General features: G+C 42.1%; 1 pseudogene; it reads right to left on the bottom strand.

Annotated features, from left to right (window-relative positions):
* Positions 1–8,066: 8,066 nt before the first annotated feature.
* LOC131400665 (protein Mdm4-like) lies at positions 8,067–15,443 on the bottom strand (annotated as a pseudogene).
* Between the last annotated feature and the right edge of the window lie 3,467 nt (positions 15,444–18,910).

Below are 18,910 nucleotides of genomic sequence, written 5' to 3'. Positions count from 1 at the left end.
TAGCAATGCCCTTCTAGGAAAGGTGGGTCTTTATCTCAGTGGGACCCAGATTCTTGGAGAAAGGGATGAGTAAGACCCATTGTCTTGGGGGAAAGTAGAGACTGCACCCCAACCTCCACCTTTCAGTAGAGGTTTCTCTACCTGGGAAGTGATAATGAATTCCTAGTGAACACAGCAGTTTGTCTTAATTCAGAGACTGAGGTCCTCTTAAATTGCCAGCACCTTGCAAAAGCCTCTTTATTTGGAATTTTTGTGAATTCTTTTCTTTTTTGAGGTATAGCTTACAGGATAGTGCACAATTATGGAGTGTACAGTTCAGTGAATGTTTGCCTATGTCTACACCCGTGTGACCTCCATCAGATCAAGATATAGAACATTTTCGGAGCCCCGGAGGGCTCACTCACGCCCCCCTCAGCCAGTACCCCAGGGTAAGCACTATTCTGACCTCTAGCGCCATAAAGTGGAATTGCTGGATCATAGGGTCTATGCATGTTTAGCCTTAGTAGGTACTGCCAGACTTGTGCAAAAGTATTGAACCAATTTACAATCCTAACCAATCACTTTTTATTTGCCCAGATTTTCTGCTATTGGTGCTGAAAATGCTTGACAGCTCTTCTCTTGCTATTTTCTTGACCTAACCCATGACAAGTTTTCATTATCCCCTGGGTTTTTAGTGGTGTACAAGCCAATATGGCTGTCTTTTGTCATTTACTTGTGGTGGCAACTGCAGAACAAGCAATATGGTGATACACTATGATTTCACAGTTATCGTGGGTGTTACTGTGGATTTCATGTTAAGTCTCCATAAGACAAAACAAGGTCGTCTCAGTAAATCGCAACAAATCATGACCCTTGTCATTACCTTATGAGACCCCAAAGCCTAAACTACTTCTGCATTCCAGGCAAGGAGATACACCATTCTCAAAGGTCCCCCAAGAGCTGTTTGGAAAACAGTGGATTTTAAAACCTAGAAGGAGCATGAGAGGAACCCACGGGCTTTGCCAATGGAGTGTCATCATTCAGGCCCCATTTCAAATCTAAACCAGCTGATGGTATCTCTTCACGTTTTTTCTTTTTTTTTCAGAATTATAATTAGGCTTAAAATTTTTCATTTCAGCTTTTATTCAATTAGTCTTGGGAAAACGTGTAATTTAAAGATCTGGGCACAGCTGACAGAGCATGTGTGACACAAATATTCTGTTTGGTATTTATGTCATAGACTATTAGTGCCATTTGTTTAGAATTTGGTTTTATTTTAAACATTGCTCAAAAAAAGGAACAGCAAAATGCCAAGTGGCAGTTTATCTGATCCACTAAAAATGTTGCATTTAATCTAATCCGTTTCCAGGGATTTAGAAATGAAATAAATCTATAAATGACCACCAGAGAACACCTCTACGTTTTCTTGCCTCCAGCCAAGCTAAGAATGCATGCCCAATGACAGGAAATGTTGTCTGGGGATTGCTTTATAAACAGCCAGCGAAAGGGGAGGATCAAAATGGGAAAGTAGATGAACCAAGATTGGCCACATATAGATCATTGTCGAAGCTGAGTGGTGGGTGCAAGGGATTCACCATACCATTCTCTCTACAGTTGTGGGTTTGAAATCTTTCGAAATGAAAAAATTTAAAAATCTTATCAACAGTAACAACAGCAATCAAGTTAATAATAATTCAGGGGTGTGGAACTGTAAAACAAGCAGCATTTTTAAAATAATTTGTGGAAATATGAACATGGACTGGCTATTTGCTGATATTAAGGAATTATGATCATGGTATTGTGGCTATGTTTTAAAAAATAATTCTTATCTTTTAGGGATATGTCCTGAAATATTTATGGATGAAATCATGTGACATCTGGCTTTTACTTAGGAAACGGGTGAGATTGGCCATAGGTAAATGGCTGTTGCTGGATGATGGGGCCGTGAGGGTCCATATACTGCTTGAGCTACCTTTGTGTATGTTCAGAAAGAAAGTTAAAGTAATTTATGCTTCTACATTCAAAGAAAACAGATTAGTACTGTGCAAATGCAGGTTTGTTTCTCTTTATCCTTAAGTTATGAAAAGCTTAAACTGAAATGTTTTTAAGAAACCAGCTATTGTATAAAGCCCCGCTGAAATTTTTCTTTCATTTGGGGAATGCACTAAAACCAATAAAAATTAAAAGTGCAAGTCCAAACAAAAAGGTAATTGTAGGGTTCAGATGAACGTCACCCAGTGGACTAACAAATTCCCATGGTTCCAAGGTTACAGCACAAAGCTGTCTAGGGAGTAGGCTTCTGTGCCTCTGTGGCGTGTCCATCGTGTCACCAGTTGCTGGGCTGGATGGGGCAGGGATGGGACACAGCTGCCAGATGCTGCTGCCCCAACCCTGCCTCTTTTAGAAATCCACAGACCATTGTACAAGGACTAACCTTTTCTGAACCAGTATCAGAACCTACGGTCTGACAAGTGCACTGGCCCATATGGAAACCATGGGACTGAACAAAGGGGCAGTAGTGCAGTGGTTAGGAACACTAGCTCAAAAGCCAGACTCTCTGGGTTTAAACCCAGAGCTGTGCGACCTTGAGTAAGTTATTTAACCTCTCCGTGCATCAACTTCCTCATCTTTAAAACAGGAGTGATCCTAATAGTACTCCATCTCATGGGGTTATTGTGAGGCCTAGGTCAAGCCCCTAGAACAGTGCCTGTTACATAGTAAGTGCTTCACAAATGATAGCCATTGTTATTATTTGTAAGTGGGTCTGTCCTAAAACATCCTTGAAATATGATCTCTTTATTCATAGAGCAACAGGCAAATGCTCAAATAACTAACAGCCATGCTTCCCATTCTTTTCCACCCAAAGACCCTCTAACCAGAGGGGAAGGAATGGTCAGTGCAGGGAACTCTGGGAGTAGTCTGAAGGGGTCCACTTGCAAGTACAAACCTCTTTAAAGTGTAATATTTTAGCTTAAGAGTCCCACAGATTTTGCATCCTGCACCATAGTACAGCTGCGTTTGTTTTATCATGGAAATAATGTGACCTACCCCATAATTTTTTACATAGAACTGAGGGCCAAGAGAGATGCTTTGCGTCCATCCTACGGCTTTCCTGATCCTCTGAATATGGCTCTTAGTTCGAGAAGCTGAGACATTTAGAGCCATTTGATTTCGTGAACTTCCCAGATCTTCCTCCCAGATAATCCGGTGTACTTTCTACCAGCTTCTCCTTAATGCCGTCTTCCAGCCTCAGAAGGGCCCTGCCTAGCTTTGCCTCATGGCCTTTTGTAGTCAGGGTATTGGGTCACACCGCCTCCTGCCCTCGTTTTCATTGGCTCCTCTGTGGCTGTTGGCTCAGTCCTTTTTGAAACTCACTGGGTTGGTTTCTGGGACATCACTGGCTTCAGGATCTCCTCCTACTGTTCTGGCCACTTTCTCTGTCTCTTTTGCAGGATCATCTTTTTCTATTCAACTCCTAAGTGTCGTGCTCCCTACGATTTTGACATCAGCTCTGGGTTCTTTTCATTCTATATGTCCTCCCAGCGTGACCTCGCTAATACCCAAGGCCTCAGTTTCCACCTATAGAGAACATTCTCGTCTTTGCCTGCTCAACATCTCTTTCCCCCTCTTCTAGTACCAGAATTTCCCTTTCCTGGAGGAACAAACTTGTGGGTTTTCATGGAATTCTGTCTCACCCATTGCCACAGGTTTGGGTTCATGACCCAGGCATGGCCAATCAGAATACTCCAACTCCGGGTTACAGGGCTTGGTTGAGGAATGGACATGTAACTCCCAATGGACCAATCACAGTCTTCACTGAGACTTTTCCACTGGAGCTATCCGAAAAAAACAAAAGCAAAAACAAATCTCTGCTGAATCTTTGAACGAATAGATGTGAACTGGGCCCTTTGGAGTTTCCAGGGGCCATCGTGCCTAGAGAGTCTAAGTGATTAAAAGAAAGAAAGAAATCGAATACTGTCATTTAAGCCCCTGGATCCAGCCATGCCTGAAGCTGAAGAAACAGCCACTGGGCTTTTTGGTGTCCTCAGCCAATGAATTCCCTTATTGTTTTTTTGGTCACTTGCAAATAACCATGTGCCGATGACTCCCAAATCCACATCTGTGACCAAGTCTTCTCTCCCAAGAAAGCCTTGTTGAGCAAACAGACTCATAGAGGTAAATTGCAATTAAATAATACCCACAAAGATGTCCCACAAAGACATCTCAAACACAACACGTTATTTGCTAAATATGCAAACCCTAAATTTATATTTACTTGTTAAGGTTTTAAAATTTTCCACCAGAATGTAAACTCTATGAGGGCAGGATCTTTGCTTGTTTATTCATTATTGTATCTCCAGCATCTAGAGGAATGCACATACTAGATGTTCAATAAATATTTATTGAATGGATGAGCCAACAAATGAATGCAACAAAGGACTTTTTCTTGACTCCTTTTATAATATCATCTACAATATTCAATCAGTTGCTAAGTCCTGTAGATTTATGACTCATAAATATCTCAAATCACATCTGATTCCATCACTGCACCCCACTGCTTACTTCAAGCCCAAATTGCTTCTTGTCTCGACCATCACAAAAGTCTTCTAACTCCTATTCCTGCCTCCAGCTACCCTCCACACAACTACCAGGCTGTTTCTAAATTAGAAATCAGACTCTATTGCACCTTTGCTTAAAATACATCAGTGATGCTACAGAGTTTTCTGGCTCAAATCTCGGCTCCTGTCTCCCTCTGCAGGCTTATCTCCTGGCTCTCTCTCCATGTAGCTATTGCCTAAGGAAGAGGAAATCACTTGGGATCTCCCAAATTCATTAGCATGTTTCCTACCTCTGCATCTTTGCACATGCTGTGGTCACCTCCCATGCTTCCCCTTTTCACCCTCCTGATTATCCTGCAAAACTCATATCCTGTCCTTCAGAAAGCCTTCACTGGTCTCTCTCTCTCCATTCTGATTTAGGAGTCCCTCCTCTATGTTCACAAAGCTCCTTCTACACTCTTTTGTCTACCAAAGTACTTATGTGGCACAGACTATTTTAGCTTTGACTACTATCTATATTCTACTTTCACCCTGGGCACACAACTGGACTACATTCCCAGCCTCCTTTGTAGTTAGGGGTGGCCGCGTGACTGAGTCGTGACCGATAGAATAGGGCGGAAGTGATGTGCACCACTTCCAGACCTGGCCCATTAAAACCTCTCACACATGGTCCTCCCTCTCTTTCTCCTCAGCTGAGTAGAGAGGACTGAGGACTTATGGGAGGGAGGAGCCATGAGGTAGATGGAGTCACTGTATAGTTCTGCAACTTGGGCCACTGTGGGGTCAAAACTGCAAAAAAAAAGAACCCCAGGAAATTCACCACCACACTTACTTGTCAAGTTTTGACTTCCCTCCCCAACCTGCCTGCTACTATTTACTTTTCAGAGTCCTCCATCAGTTGATACTTTGTCTGTATCCTGTCCAGGGTTTTCAGCTATAATCAGTGGGGCAGATAGTCTGTAGAGGCCTTATCCATCATGGCTAGTCCTCTCTCCATCGTCTTGTTTTTGTATCCAAATTCCTGTCTGAATACCTGGCTCATAGTGGGACCTTAATTATGGTTTGCTAGATGGACTAATTAATTATATAGATTCATAAAATCAACTATGGCATACTTTTACCAGAACAGCATTTCTTGTTCTCAACTTTACAATTTATGTAAGTGTGAAAATGTCTGAAACAATTCTCAGGAGGACCACACACGTGATTAAGGATAGAAAGTAGATGCTCCAAAGAGAAGTTACACTATGTGGTTTACGTAACTTACCTGGTGGGAAAAGAATGAGTGGTGATAATTTTACATAGAGATCTTCAAATTAACAAGGGATGGAAATTTGTGGGTCACTCCTTTGTAAACTGAATGTGGCTTGTGTCTTGTACCTTGTATATGTATATTAAGCCAAGAAATATTTATTCATATGTGTGCATTGAGAATTTAATTTGTAATTTTTTTTTTGTGAGTAAGATCAACCCTGAGCTAACATCCATGCCAATCCTCCTCTTTTTGCTGAGGAAGACTGGCCCTGAGCTAACATCTATTGCCAATCCTCCTTCTTTTTTTCCCTTTTTCTCCCCAAAGCTGCAGTAGATAGTTGTGTGTCATAGTTGCACATCCTTCTAATTGCTGTATGTGGGATGCTGCCTCAGCATGGCCGGAGAAGCGGTGCGTCGGTGCGTGCCCAGGATCTGACCCCGGGCCGCCAGTAGCGGAGTGCGCACACTTAACCACTAAGCCATGGGGCCAGCCCCTAATTTGTAAAGTTTTGATCCCCTAAACAATAACATTTACAACTCTTAGTGTTATTTATTTTAAAGAAATATATCACTCAGTTAGCACATATTTGTTAAGACCTCCTATATGCAATGTGCAGTGAGGGTTAAAAGAAGGAAAAGAATTAGCTCCTGTTTAAAAAAATAGGGATAAAGTCCCAGTGATGAGAACTTGACATTTTACAAAGCACTTGTACTCTTCTTATCTAACATTTTCCCCCCAATGTCCCAGTATGGTGGGTGTTAGTCCTATTTGACAGAGTCTACAGAGGCTCAGAAAGTTTGAGAAATGTATCCCTGATCGCATGATAATGGCAGAATTGAGTCTTCTACCCAGAATTGAGTCTTCTGGGTCCAATTTCTATTCCCTTGTCATTATACTTCAGTCTAGGTGGGGAACGAAACCTCCCATCCACAGACAGTTAGCCAATGGTTTGAGGCAGGCTATGACAAATGCCAACTGAATGGTCAAATGTAGCAGGGAGCACACTTCTTTACTTCCCCTCACTAACTCTTGTTAGGTAAGGCAGCAGTCTAGAAGGGCAACATTCTAGAAAGGGCAGTGTTGACCTCATTGTCTCACTCTGAGTACTAAACTCATAGTTGCAAATGTTCTTACCAATCCTGATGAGGTTATTTTATTTAGGACGTAATAAATAAAGAGCGCAAAAAGACTGAGACACTACCTGGGCCTAAACTGTGAGAACTAGGTATCTTTAAGTAAAATTCTGTATATAGCAAACTACAAATAATACATGAGGTGGTTCCAATATTCACTTTCAATCGTTCCTCGGCAAGGAACTGTGGAAAACTTTAGCTAATCATTTTTTTCTTTGTAAGTAATTAAATGTATTAAGTATTAATAGTGTATTAAGTGTATTTTAAAAATTTAAATGTCAAATTAAAGATGTGCCAAAGGAAAACTAAGCTAAGGTGAGAGTCAGGAAATGGAGGATTATCTGGAAAGGGGTATAAGGGACTATTTTGGGGTGATGGAAATGTTCTATAGCTTGTTTTGGGTGGTGGGTACTCAAATGTCTACAACTCTTAGGAAAGGAACCCTTAAGATCTGTGTATTTTATTTTATGTTAATTACACCTCAATTTTTAAAACATGGAAAAGAATGTACAGTTTCTCAAAATTCTTTTAGGGGTACGTTACCAAAAAAGTTTGATAACCATTGTTGTAGGCATACATGGAACAAATCTCTTGTTTTTCAAGATTGTTCTTTTTCCTTTCGTTTCTCAGAACCATGTAGCTTGACTGTAAGGTAAAGTGATCAATAACATGTCACATTCTTTGTTTTTTCATTGTTAGCTTTAGTGTTTTTCTCATAGCCACCTTGAATTATGCCTAAGAACATTCTCCAACAGAATAGAAGAGAAGGGAGGGAATAAAATTAATAGGGAAAAGATTAATCTTCAGATAATGTGGTGAAAGACTGTATTTTCCTGTTTGGCTTTGTAATTGTTCCCTCCCAGAACCTCTTTTTTAGAGGAGGAATGTGGTGCTTAAAGTAACTTTTCATGTAAATGGAGTCTCTAAATTGGTAATCTAGTTTTAAAGAATTGCTCTCAAATTCCGTATGAATTTAGAAGGAAAAATGCCCTGGCACACAGACGTTTGCATGAATCAAAGGATGGATGCAGTGGGTCACACAGAGTGGAAATGCTCAGTATTGACGATTTTATCCCTGATTATCCTGGTTGGTTATTACCCTGGCCCTGCTTATCATTTCCCTGCAACTCGCTGATTCAGCTAGGCCGTAAAAACCTTAATAACCAACTGAATCTTCTTGCAAAGAAGGCATGAATCCCCAGCCTTCTTTAATCTTCTGGTGCAGTGGAAACAAGTGACAAGGTGGCCTGTTCTTCCATGAATAATATTCTCATCTCATGGTCTCTTCTCGCATATGCTACACGGCTTCAAGAGATTTCTGCCAGTCCTCCATATTTTCTGTATCTGGTCTCTGCTCCGAAAGGCCATCTGATTGTTCTCCCGTGCTTGAGATAGTCTCTGGGCTTTCAGAACTGTGACCCAAATCCAAGAATTCTGCTGAGCTGCAGGGATCAAGAAGTTTGGGTTTTTCTTCCTTTCCTGGTAGATCTTTGGCTGTAACAGCTGGAGCCAAAATGGTTCTTTGGCGATAAAGGACGTCAACTCCTTCATTTCTCTTCTTTTCAGGTGTGACAGTGATAACAGGAATGAAGAGATAATGGGTTAACTTAGTCTTGAATACTAATTTATTCTCAGGGCCCAGCAGCAGAAACATCTCTTGTTTGGAGAGTTTAATTTTTTGCACTCAGTAACACTACCACTCATCCTCAGAAGCAACTTCTCCATCAGTGTCATTACTTAAGGATGTAGAGTCCTCAAGATCATTTTTTTCCACTTCGATCACCTTTTTGTCACTTCCGTTCTCTATTTTTTCACTTGTTCAATCAATATTAGCAGCTTCTACTTTTATTCCAGCACCTAATTGTTCTAATACTGAGTCACTCAAAACCCACAAGTCATCCGAGTGCCTGAAACAAGGGGCAGGATCTATCCCCTCTTTAGGATTTCTACATTTATGTGGTGAGGTAGGCAGCATGGGGATACCCCCCTCTTCAGTTCTTTTCCTGGAGTTGGAACTTTCCTGTGCATTTTGCAGTTGGTCTTGGCTTGGAATATCCATGCTGTGGCCCTGGAGTGGTGGTGACAAGATTCCTTCTTAGCTTATCATAGAGAGGGCTTGGATATTCCACAGAGAAGCTAGCTCTCCCAACTAGCTTGTCCAATTAGCTCTCCCAAAAGATCTCCACCACAGAATACCGTGGGCTGCTTCGCCATTATATGCTAGCCTAGATAATGCATGACCACTCAAACAGTGAACATATTACCTTTGTACCTGCCACCTGCAACATCTTCAAAAGTGGCAGTTTTATTGTAGCGTGTACACATAAACTCAATCTGATTGATTTGGTCTGGGGAGAACCCGCAAGCACTATCAAATGTTGAACACTGGGCGGAATTGAAAAATGATGTGATTTTGGCACTGAAGAGATTGCAGTCTGTTGACCAAAACTTAACAGCTGCTCCGTGAGTTGCTCCTCAGCTGAATCTGGAGGGCATCAGTCACGGGTCCTAAGGCCTCAGCAGCATTTTGAAACAGTGCGTAGCTGAGCGTTTTTAAGGGACACTTTCTGCCCTGACATAATCTCTGTGCTCTTCTGTACTGGGTGGAATAGTGTCTCGTCCCTCGTCTCCACCTCAAATTCATGTGTACCTCGAACCTCAGAATGTGGCCTTATTTAGAAATACGGTCTTTGCAGATATCATTAGTTAACATGAAGCCGTATTGGATTAGGGTGGGCCCTCATGCAATGACTGGTGTCCTTATAAGGAGAGAGGACACAGAGACACTCAGAGAAGATAGGCGATGTGATAACAGAGGCGGAGATTGGGGTGATGCATCTACCACCAAGGAACACCAAGGATTGCTGGCTACCCCCAGAAACCAGGAAGAGGCAAAGAAGGATCCTTCCCTAGAGCCTTCAGAGGAAGTATGACTCTTCCAACAATGTGAGCTTGAACTTCTGGCCTCCAGAACTGTGAAAGAATACATTTCTGTTGATTTAAGCCACCCAGTTTGCAATACTTCGTTGTGGCAGCCGTGGGAAACTAACCCATCTTCTTTCACTGTCCACACTCGGCATTATTTGCAAATTCTTCTCTAAGTCCACACCAGTGAGAAGAATCTTTGTGTTGTGGTTCAGTGTAGTGATTCTGAAGCCAGATTACTTGAGTTTGAATCTTAACACTGTCACTTATTAGCTGTGTGGTCTTGAGCAACTTACTCTACTTCTCTGTGCCCCAGTTCTCCTGACCTGTACAATGGAGATCAAATGAATGAGTAATATTAAGGGCTTAGAACAGTGCCCGGCACACAGGAAATGCTATTATGTGTTTGTTATATGAAAAAAAAAGTATGTTGGTTTGAAATGGTCCCGTGGAAATGGGAATGGTTCCACAGAGGAGGAATTAGGACATGAGCTTGACCTTCAGAAATTGGGTAAGGCCGGTCAAAGGCCATCCAGATGGGAGAAACAGTGTGAGCAAAGGCTTGCTGGGGGTGTGAGGAAAAGGGCAGCGAGACTCGATTAGAGCAGGACTTCCCCACCTTTTCTCCCTGGTGGCCAGCACTGAAAGTTACCATATTTGCATACACATGAGGTCAATGAGGCTGCTGGCAGCTGGACCTTGCAGGTCACTGTCCAAGTTCCTAAGAGCTAAGCGGAGGCAATACCTTGGCACATCTGAAACCCATTCCTAGCGCCTGTGGGGAGCTCAGGATTTGAGCAGCACTTCTCAAACTCAAATGTGCATTAAGATGCAAATTCCTACTCCCTAGGTCTGGGGTGGGGCCTGAGAGTCTGTATTTCCAACAAGCAGAGGATGCCAGAGGCTTCTGGTCTAAGGACCACACTTAAGCTCAAAATCCTTGCTACTCCAAGTGTGTCCATAAAGCAGCAGCATCTTTGTCCCCTGGGAGCTGGTTCAAAATGCTGAATCTTTGGTCCTCCCCACCCCATCCCAAACCTACTGAATCAGAATCTGCATTTTAATCAGCTGCTCAGCTGATTGAGATGCACATTAGCTTTTGAGAAGTGCTGGATTAGAGGACGCCGGGTAGCCCAGCTTGCTAGAGGGGAGGGTCTAGCCACCTCAGTTCTCAGACTCAGCTACACATTAGATCCTTGTGAGCGGCTTTTAAAAATCCTAATGTCCTGGTCAAAGTGGCTCAGTGAAATCAAAATCTCCACAAGTGGGGCCCTGGGGAATCTGTATTATTTGTTAAACTCCCCAGGTGATTTTAATGTGCACTCAGGGCTGAGAACCACTGGGCTAGGGCAGAACCCCTCAGCAGGGCTAGAAAGAGAGACCGAAGCCATTCAGAGTTCTTGACGGGGTTCAGGTCCTGTTTTCCCAGCACAGCACAGCAGTTACAGGCACGGACTCTGGAGCAATAAGGGCCTGCCTACGTTCAAATCCTGCTTTGTGCCACTTGCCAGCTGTGTGACAGGTGAGGAATTTAACAGATCTGTGCCTCCGTTTCTTTACAATGGGAATGGTAATACTAGTAACTATGCCATAGGGTGTTTAAGAGGATTAAACTTTAAAATGTAAAGTGCTCATTATACTGTGTGGCAAATAGTCAGTGCTATGTAAGTGTTTGTTCATTTAAATACATGTTTTCCTCTTTCTGATGGGAGATCATGGAAGGTTGCTCACTCTCCTGTGGCCCTACCCCATCCTCGGTGCGGGGTTCCTGGGCAGCAATCACAGCTCTGATTAGGCGCTCAATAAAAGTTTGAGGAATGCATGACTGAATGGTTACAATGCCCCCTTGTGTATTCAGTGGGAAGAAATAACACAACATACAGTTGGTTCTTGAGACTAGGTATGGGTAATGTGACCAACTGTCCTGGTTTGCCCGGGAAAGAGGGGTTTCCCTGGACATGGGACTTACAGTGCTAAAATTGGTGAAGTCCCAGGAAAACTGGGACAGGTTAGTCGCCCGGAGTATGGGCTCCACCCAAATGTTCATTTCCTCAAAGTACTCTTTCCAAATAAGCACAAGGAGAGACTCCCAAGGCTAACTCATTTATGTGCACGTAACAAAGGCAACGGCAATTCGCTTCCTGGCCACGGTGTGTGTGTGTGTACGCACACACACACCAATAATAATAGTAGCTGGAATGTAGTAACAGTGTGGCACATGATATGCACTGTGGTGAGCAGTTTGCATGCTTAAGAGGGAGCATCAGATGGCCTGGTTCAAATCCTGGTTATATTACTTAATAGCTTTGTGATGTTGGTCAAGCTTCTTAGCCTCTCTGTGACTCAGTTTCTCCATCTGCAAAATGGAGATAATAATAGTACTCACCTTTCAGTGTTGTTAGGAGAGGAGATGTGTTCATACATGTAAAGCTTTTAGTAGAGTGCTGGACACTTAACAAATCTGATTGATGTTAGAGATTGTTACTATTATTGCTGTCATGATTAACACTACAAGGCAACCTACATCCCTCCTCTGCTCCTCTCCATTTCTCACCTCCCAGCCTTTTTCCTTTGCTGTGAGCCCTCTGCACCCTGCCTTCTGTTTCCTCTCCCTGCTCTCTCCCTGCCCCACCAGAGTGGCCATCAGCCATTCTACCCTGCTGAGATGGACAGAGCCCACAGTCCACCCTCAGAGGCACATTTTGGTCACATGCCTTATGTTGTATGCCACTACAGCACTATGAATCTGTGTTAAAGAGCATTAATGTGAATATAGAAAATCCATACACCTATTTTTCTCCTTTGATTGGCTCCTTGGATCAGAGCCAAGAGGTAGATGGCAGTGGATGTGAACTTCAGCAAATATGTGGTAAGTTCTGTCCCTACAATCTTCAAGACGAGATGGAGAATCATAAGCCAATCACTACTAAAATTAAGTTATTAATGTTTAAAGAATGTGCAAGAGTTAAGTAATATAGGTTTCTGGTGGAGCAGTAAGGCATTTCTCAGTCTTATCTCATTCACTATTTCTCATCCATACTATGGACGAAAGTATAGAAGCCACATATCAGATATGCAGGAGATTAGAAAAATAACAAATACTTTCAATGGAGAATAGGGATCCAAAAATATCACGACCCTTGAGCAATGGGTGAAATATAACCAGATGAAATTAACATGGATAAATGTAAATCTTGTGCAAGCGTCCAAATAAAACCCTTTGAACATATACAAATCAATATATGTTGTATATTATTACATTATATATCATGTAATGAATACATTAATTTTTGTATTTTTTATTATAGTTATATTATGATATTAATATATTATATATAATTATATAATGAATGATATAATGACGTATTACTATATATAGCTTACAATTTTGCATATCCTTTGGACTCAGAAATTCTACTTCTGGGAATTTATTCTAAAGAAAAATTTTATGTGTGGGTAGGTGGAGGGAATGGTAAAGAGAGAGCCTTGAAATAAAGTCAGTGCAGAAGTAAAATAATAAAAAATTGGAGAGCAGCCTAAATATATGTCAGTGGGGATTGGTAACTAAATTATGGTAAATGTAAACAAAAGAAAATGAGGCAATCCTTAAAAATTGTGCTGTACCAACAGTGTTTCTCAAACTGGGATCTGAAAACCTTATGCATTAGAATTTTCTGGGGTACTGGTTAGACATACAGGTTCCTAGGACCTCCCCAGAATACTGAATGAGCATCTCTGGGGAAGGGTCTATGTAAATACGTTTTTAACAAGCACCCTCAGATAATTCTGATATACACTTAAAATTCAAGAGTTACTATATAAAAGAACATTTAATGGCATAGGAAAGTGTTCATGATATAACAAAGGACAAAACAAGTTCTAAAACCAGATGATCCCCTTTATATAAAAATACATATTTGTGTAGAAGAAATTATGGAAGGATAAAGGCCAAAATGATAGCCAAGGTTAATTTAATGTTATGTGGCATTAATGGAAAGATGGTGTGCAGATGAATAGTTCCACTTATTCTGTACTTGTCATATAAGACCTAGAATATTCCATTTGAGGTGGTAAAATCTATTTAGATTCAAATAGTATCGGATGTAAGGACAATGGAGAGGAGGGGTCAAAGATAGATCCAAAGTTTGGAAGAATAGTGATGCACTAATGGAGCAAGGAAGTCACAAAGAGAAGCTGGTTTAGGGAATAAAGATGAGTTGGTTTTGTACATGGCAAGTTTGAGGTACTGGTAGCACATCCAGTGGGAAACAACCAAAAGGCAGTTGGGATTCTCACTCTGGAATTGAAGGAGTTAAGTGGGGCTAGAGACGTAGATTTAAAGACAATAAAAGCTGTAGGAGTAGATTAATCAAGGAGTAAGATCGATTAGAGATAGAAGAGAAGGTGGCTAAGATCAGCTCCCTAGAGAATGCCTTCGATTAGTGTAAAGGAAAGGAAGAAAAGCCAGTAGAGGAATAAAAGAGAGCATGGTCAGAAAGATGGAGGATAAATCAGTAAGCTCAAGTGTCACCAACCATCTTACAGAGGAAAGAGTTTCAGGGAGGAGGAGAAGGTCAAAGAGAATGAAGACAAAGAGTCGGCCACTGGCCTGGACAAATAGGTCAGTGGGGACCTTCCACAGAGTTGTTTTGGAGAGTGGTGATGTCTGTAGCCAGGTGGCAAGGAGTTAAGGAACAATCAAGTGGTGAGGAAGGCCAGAGAACTGGTGCAGTCATTGCTGCATTTTGAGGTCACTTAATGGCCTCTCCCATTGCAAAGAAATGACTTCATGGTTTTCATGCTTCTTTCAAGATGAAGCTGGGACAATTTCCCCCAGCATTCTTCCCCCCAGAAAAACTGAACTAGAATTTGGGTTGTTCATCCTTTCATGGAGCTTTAAATCACCCTGTGCAGTATAATTTTTTGAGAGGTAATTTAAATTTCACCTCCTTGCATTTTTCCCTTTCTTTCCCTACTCTGCTTTCTTGTCATGGGGAAGGTTTGGGGCTGGACAAAGAAGTTACCTACAAAACATTTCCCTTCCTGGCTTTTGTTTCCAAAAGCCTCGATATCTCCAGGGAATTGTAATGGTGTCCTAGAGTGTGAGGCGAGAGAGAAAATACTTTTGAGGAAAACAAGGATTTCTCTAAGGCTAAAAACAAATTCCTCTGGCTTGGGATGGAAGAAATAAGTCTGAGAGCCTGGAAAGCCCCAGGACCCTACATTCTTCATCCTGGCAGGACCAAGAGAGGAGGCAGATTTCAGACAACAGAGCTGAGGGAAGGAGGACCAAGGCCTAGGTTCCTAGCTTCACCAGCCCCCAGCACAGCCAAGAACCAGCAGTCTGGGGAGCTGAAGGGATGCTGTGGGCTGGGTCTGTGACATTGCGACGGTACCTCTAGACCTGCCTGAGGTCCAGAGGGTCACCCTGATGTCTTAGCACTGCCGAAGACCCAGAACCTTGGCACACCCAGAAGAGTGGGAGAGAGCACCCAAGAATGTCTGGGATTGAATTTCCCACTTGGCAGGATGGGGCTGGTTACTTTATAGATAAAGGCATGCAGTATTTCTTGCTCACCTGAGTTTGTGCATGGCGATTTGTGTCTGCTACACTAGAAGAAGTCAGGGTCATATTCTCAAGCGAGATGAGCGCTTTCTTTACCTGGGAAGAAAACGAAGGTGGTGGAATGAGGCTCTCCAGATGATGTGACAACTAGTGTATATGTAGTAGTCAGTTTGGTAGGATGTGTAAAGAAGGGTAAAAAACAGTGACCTCATTTGTCAGAGAAAATGGATTCTAGTCTACCTCCGCTGTTTCAGCTTCCTGCGACTTTGACCGATGTATTTCATATCCCTGGGCGTCCCATTTCCTCACATGTAAAACGAAAGCATTAGATTAAGTGAACACTCAGGCTCCTCCCACATTCTGAGACCCTTTGGCTTGGTTCTCTCCTTTCTCATGGTAAACTGAGTTTCTTATCACTAAGAAATGAGGTGGATTAAACAGCCCTATCGTGGCTGAGTGACAGTCAACTTAGCCTAGCACATAGAGGAAACCAGCAAGCTGGAACAGCTGGCACTACTGTGGAGGCCACAAGTGTGCATTTTAATCAGCTCAGCTCCAGGATTTCAGATATGGTGCATGAGCCCATGCAGATTTAATTGGGGGGGGTGGCGCACAGAGGGTGATGAAACTACCAAGTTTGCTCTTTAAGGCTGGGCCATCCAGTGAAGATGGGTTTGCATACTAGTCTCAGAAGGCTAATTTATCACTCTGGAGAGCAATTTCTCATTAACACAATGTCAATACTACTGGGGATTGGCTAGACCACCTTTGGAAGAGGTTAAATTACCTTTTAATCAGCGTATGGAAGAACAAAGCTCTGTTTCATCATGGCATAGCAGCCTTGCTAATTTGACATCTTATAAAAGCTAAGGCAGTTCTAACTATACCTGTGTGATACGACCAAGATTATTTCCAGAGAGGCAGAAGACAGGAAAGGAGGGTTTCTGCGGCTGTTATCCAAACTGGCATAATTGATGTGGGTGCAGTGGGTTATAGCTAATGGTCTGTGTTCAATTATGGAGGCACTGACACAAGGCCTCAGGATGATAAGGCACTAACCAGATGATGTACCACTTTCTCAGTTACGAGCTCACTGGATAGGGTCAGTACAGTGGCAAGGTGGTCTAAATTCCATGTTTCTCCTGGGATATGGGCTTGGTCTCTGAGAGCACAGGGCTATAATTATAAGATGTGTCCAAATTCACACTGACAAGGTCTCCTGGGAGAACAGTCACACACAGGCCCCAGATGAAAGTGCTTTGAAACCCACCGCTCTAGGAATTCATTCTCCATTTAAACTAGGATAATTTACATTGATATGCATCTAAAATTCATCAGCCACAGTGGAAAGATGGGACTTTTCACCTCGTCTCATTCCTCAGAGCAATAGAACAACAAACAAACAACCTTTTATCCACTAGCTTGAAAGATAATGACAATAACTGTTGCTGAACTGCATAGTATCACACCATATCCATTCTCAACTTTTAGCAACAGAACCTTCAGGTTTTAGCTGGACATATGGCTGCTCAGCTAGAGAATACATTTCTCAGCCTCCGTGGCAGCAGTGTGAGACCATGCAACTCAGTTTTAACCAATAAGAAAGCGGAAATGAAGTGTATACTGTCTGTGTCATGCTCTTAAAGGAAACTGCTCATCTTCCGCTTGTTCTTTTCCCCCTCTTGTGGGTAAGAATGAGGTTGTGGTGGCTGGTGGCTCAGTTTCAATCTTGAAGATAAAGAAGACACACGTTGGGGTAATGGAGCAATATGAGAGAAGGGACCCGGGTCCTTAGATGACCTTGGGAAACAAAGTCATCCTACCTCCATCAACTGCCTACCAGCTTGGACTTTTACCTGACAGAGAACTAGATCTTCAGTCTTCTTTAAGCTGCTGTTATTTTGGTGTCTGTTAAAATGAATACAGTGATTTACATCAGTAAAGCACCTTCTAGTTTGCAAAGCACTTTCTTTTATATGTTTTATCTCTTAGCTGCACAAGACAAGCAAGTAAAGTAGACAGATGGGGGAGTGATTGAGTATCTATTTGACAGGGGAGGAAACTGAGGCTCAGAGAGGCCATACCTTTTGTCCTCAGTCACGTATCTATGCAGATACAGAGCCACATCTTGAACTCAGGTAAGCTGACTCCTATTCCAGTGCTCCTTTTACTATAATATTGCCTTTCCATCCTTGGAAACGTCCAGACACAATCCGTACATGCATGAGAGGGAAATCCCTGTTCATGGAAACTCTTAACTCTTGCTGTTCTGACGGCTGAAGCATCCCCATCTAGCTCTTCTCCTCTCCTTTCCACCTCCTACAGACCATCCCCAAAAACAACAAAAAAGGAAAACTTCATAAAGCAGGGTTTTAAAAAAATGGTTGATGGCCTTACTTAAAATCAGAACTTCCAAGGGTGAAGGGGGAGTTGAATTGGGAGGAGTATTTTATCAACGACATTGTTTAGAATTGCCAGAACATGGAGTAATAAAAAGCAGAACAACTTTTAGTCAGTTTTATTATTGTTTTTAAATTCTCTACAGGCAATGAACCCCTTATTACCTATACCCCCTTTTTGCCTGCACTTTGGATGGACCAATTCCATCACCCCCCTTAGTATGCCCCAAAATAAAAGTAATGAAGGAAAGCAAAATCATAAAATGTAAAATCCAATTCCCTCTTGCTTGCTCTCTGATACGTACACATGCCCAGGAAAGGGCTGGCATGTTTGTACCAATTGTCGCCTGTTACATTTAGAAGAGCTTCTGTAAAGAAAAGGAAAGCCTGTCTGTTTCTTTGGGGTTTTTCCCTCCCTCTTATCTCCATAGTTACAAGAGTTGGTTCTGTGCATTTTTTTTTAAAGCTGGCATCTTGCCCAACTCAAATTGATTATAAAGGTTGGGAGGGACAGTTGAGATCGGCAGCTTGATTCCCGGGTAAGTTGGCTGTTTAGAAAGATAGCATTGACAGCCGAGACAGCCTGCAGATGGGAAGGCAAGTCTGGAGATTCCCTTGTTTATTATGGAGCCGCTGAATGACTCACTAGGTTGGGCTCTTCCTTGGAGGAACACAGAAAGATAAGTGACTAAGTGCCTGGGAGAAATCAGTGAAAATGTTCCTTCCTCAAAGGCTTTACAGTAGAGTTGCCAGATTAAATATGGCACACCAGTTAAATGTGCATTTCAGATAAACAACAAATACTTTTTTAGTATCAGTATGTCCTCAAATATTGCATGGGACATGCTGATACTAAAAACACCGGATGCTTAGTTACATTTGCATTTCACATAAACAAGGAATAATTCTCTAGTATAAGTATGTCCCAACTATTAAATGGGATATACTTATACTAATAGATACAGGACACCCAGTTAAGTTTGCATTTCAGATAAACAAGAAATAACGTTTAAGTATAAGCATGTCCCATATTTGGTACGTACTTAAATATTATTCCTTGTTTATCTGAAATGCAAATTTTAACAAAGCATCCT

Source organism: Diceros bicornis, chromosome X, assembly GCF_020826845.1.
Source record: "Diceros bicornis minor isolate mBicDic1 chromosome X, mDicBic1.mat.cur, whole genome shotgun sequence".
NCBI lineage: Eukaryota > Metazoa > Chordata > Mammalia > Perissodactyla > Rhinocerotidae > Diceros > Diceros bicornis.
Note: the sequence above shows the minus strand (reverse complement) of the source record. Positions and strands in the feature narration are given on the sequence as shown.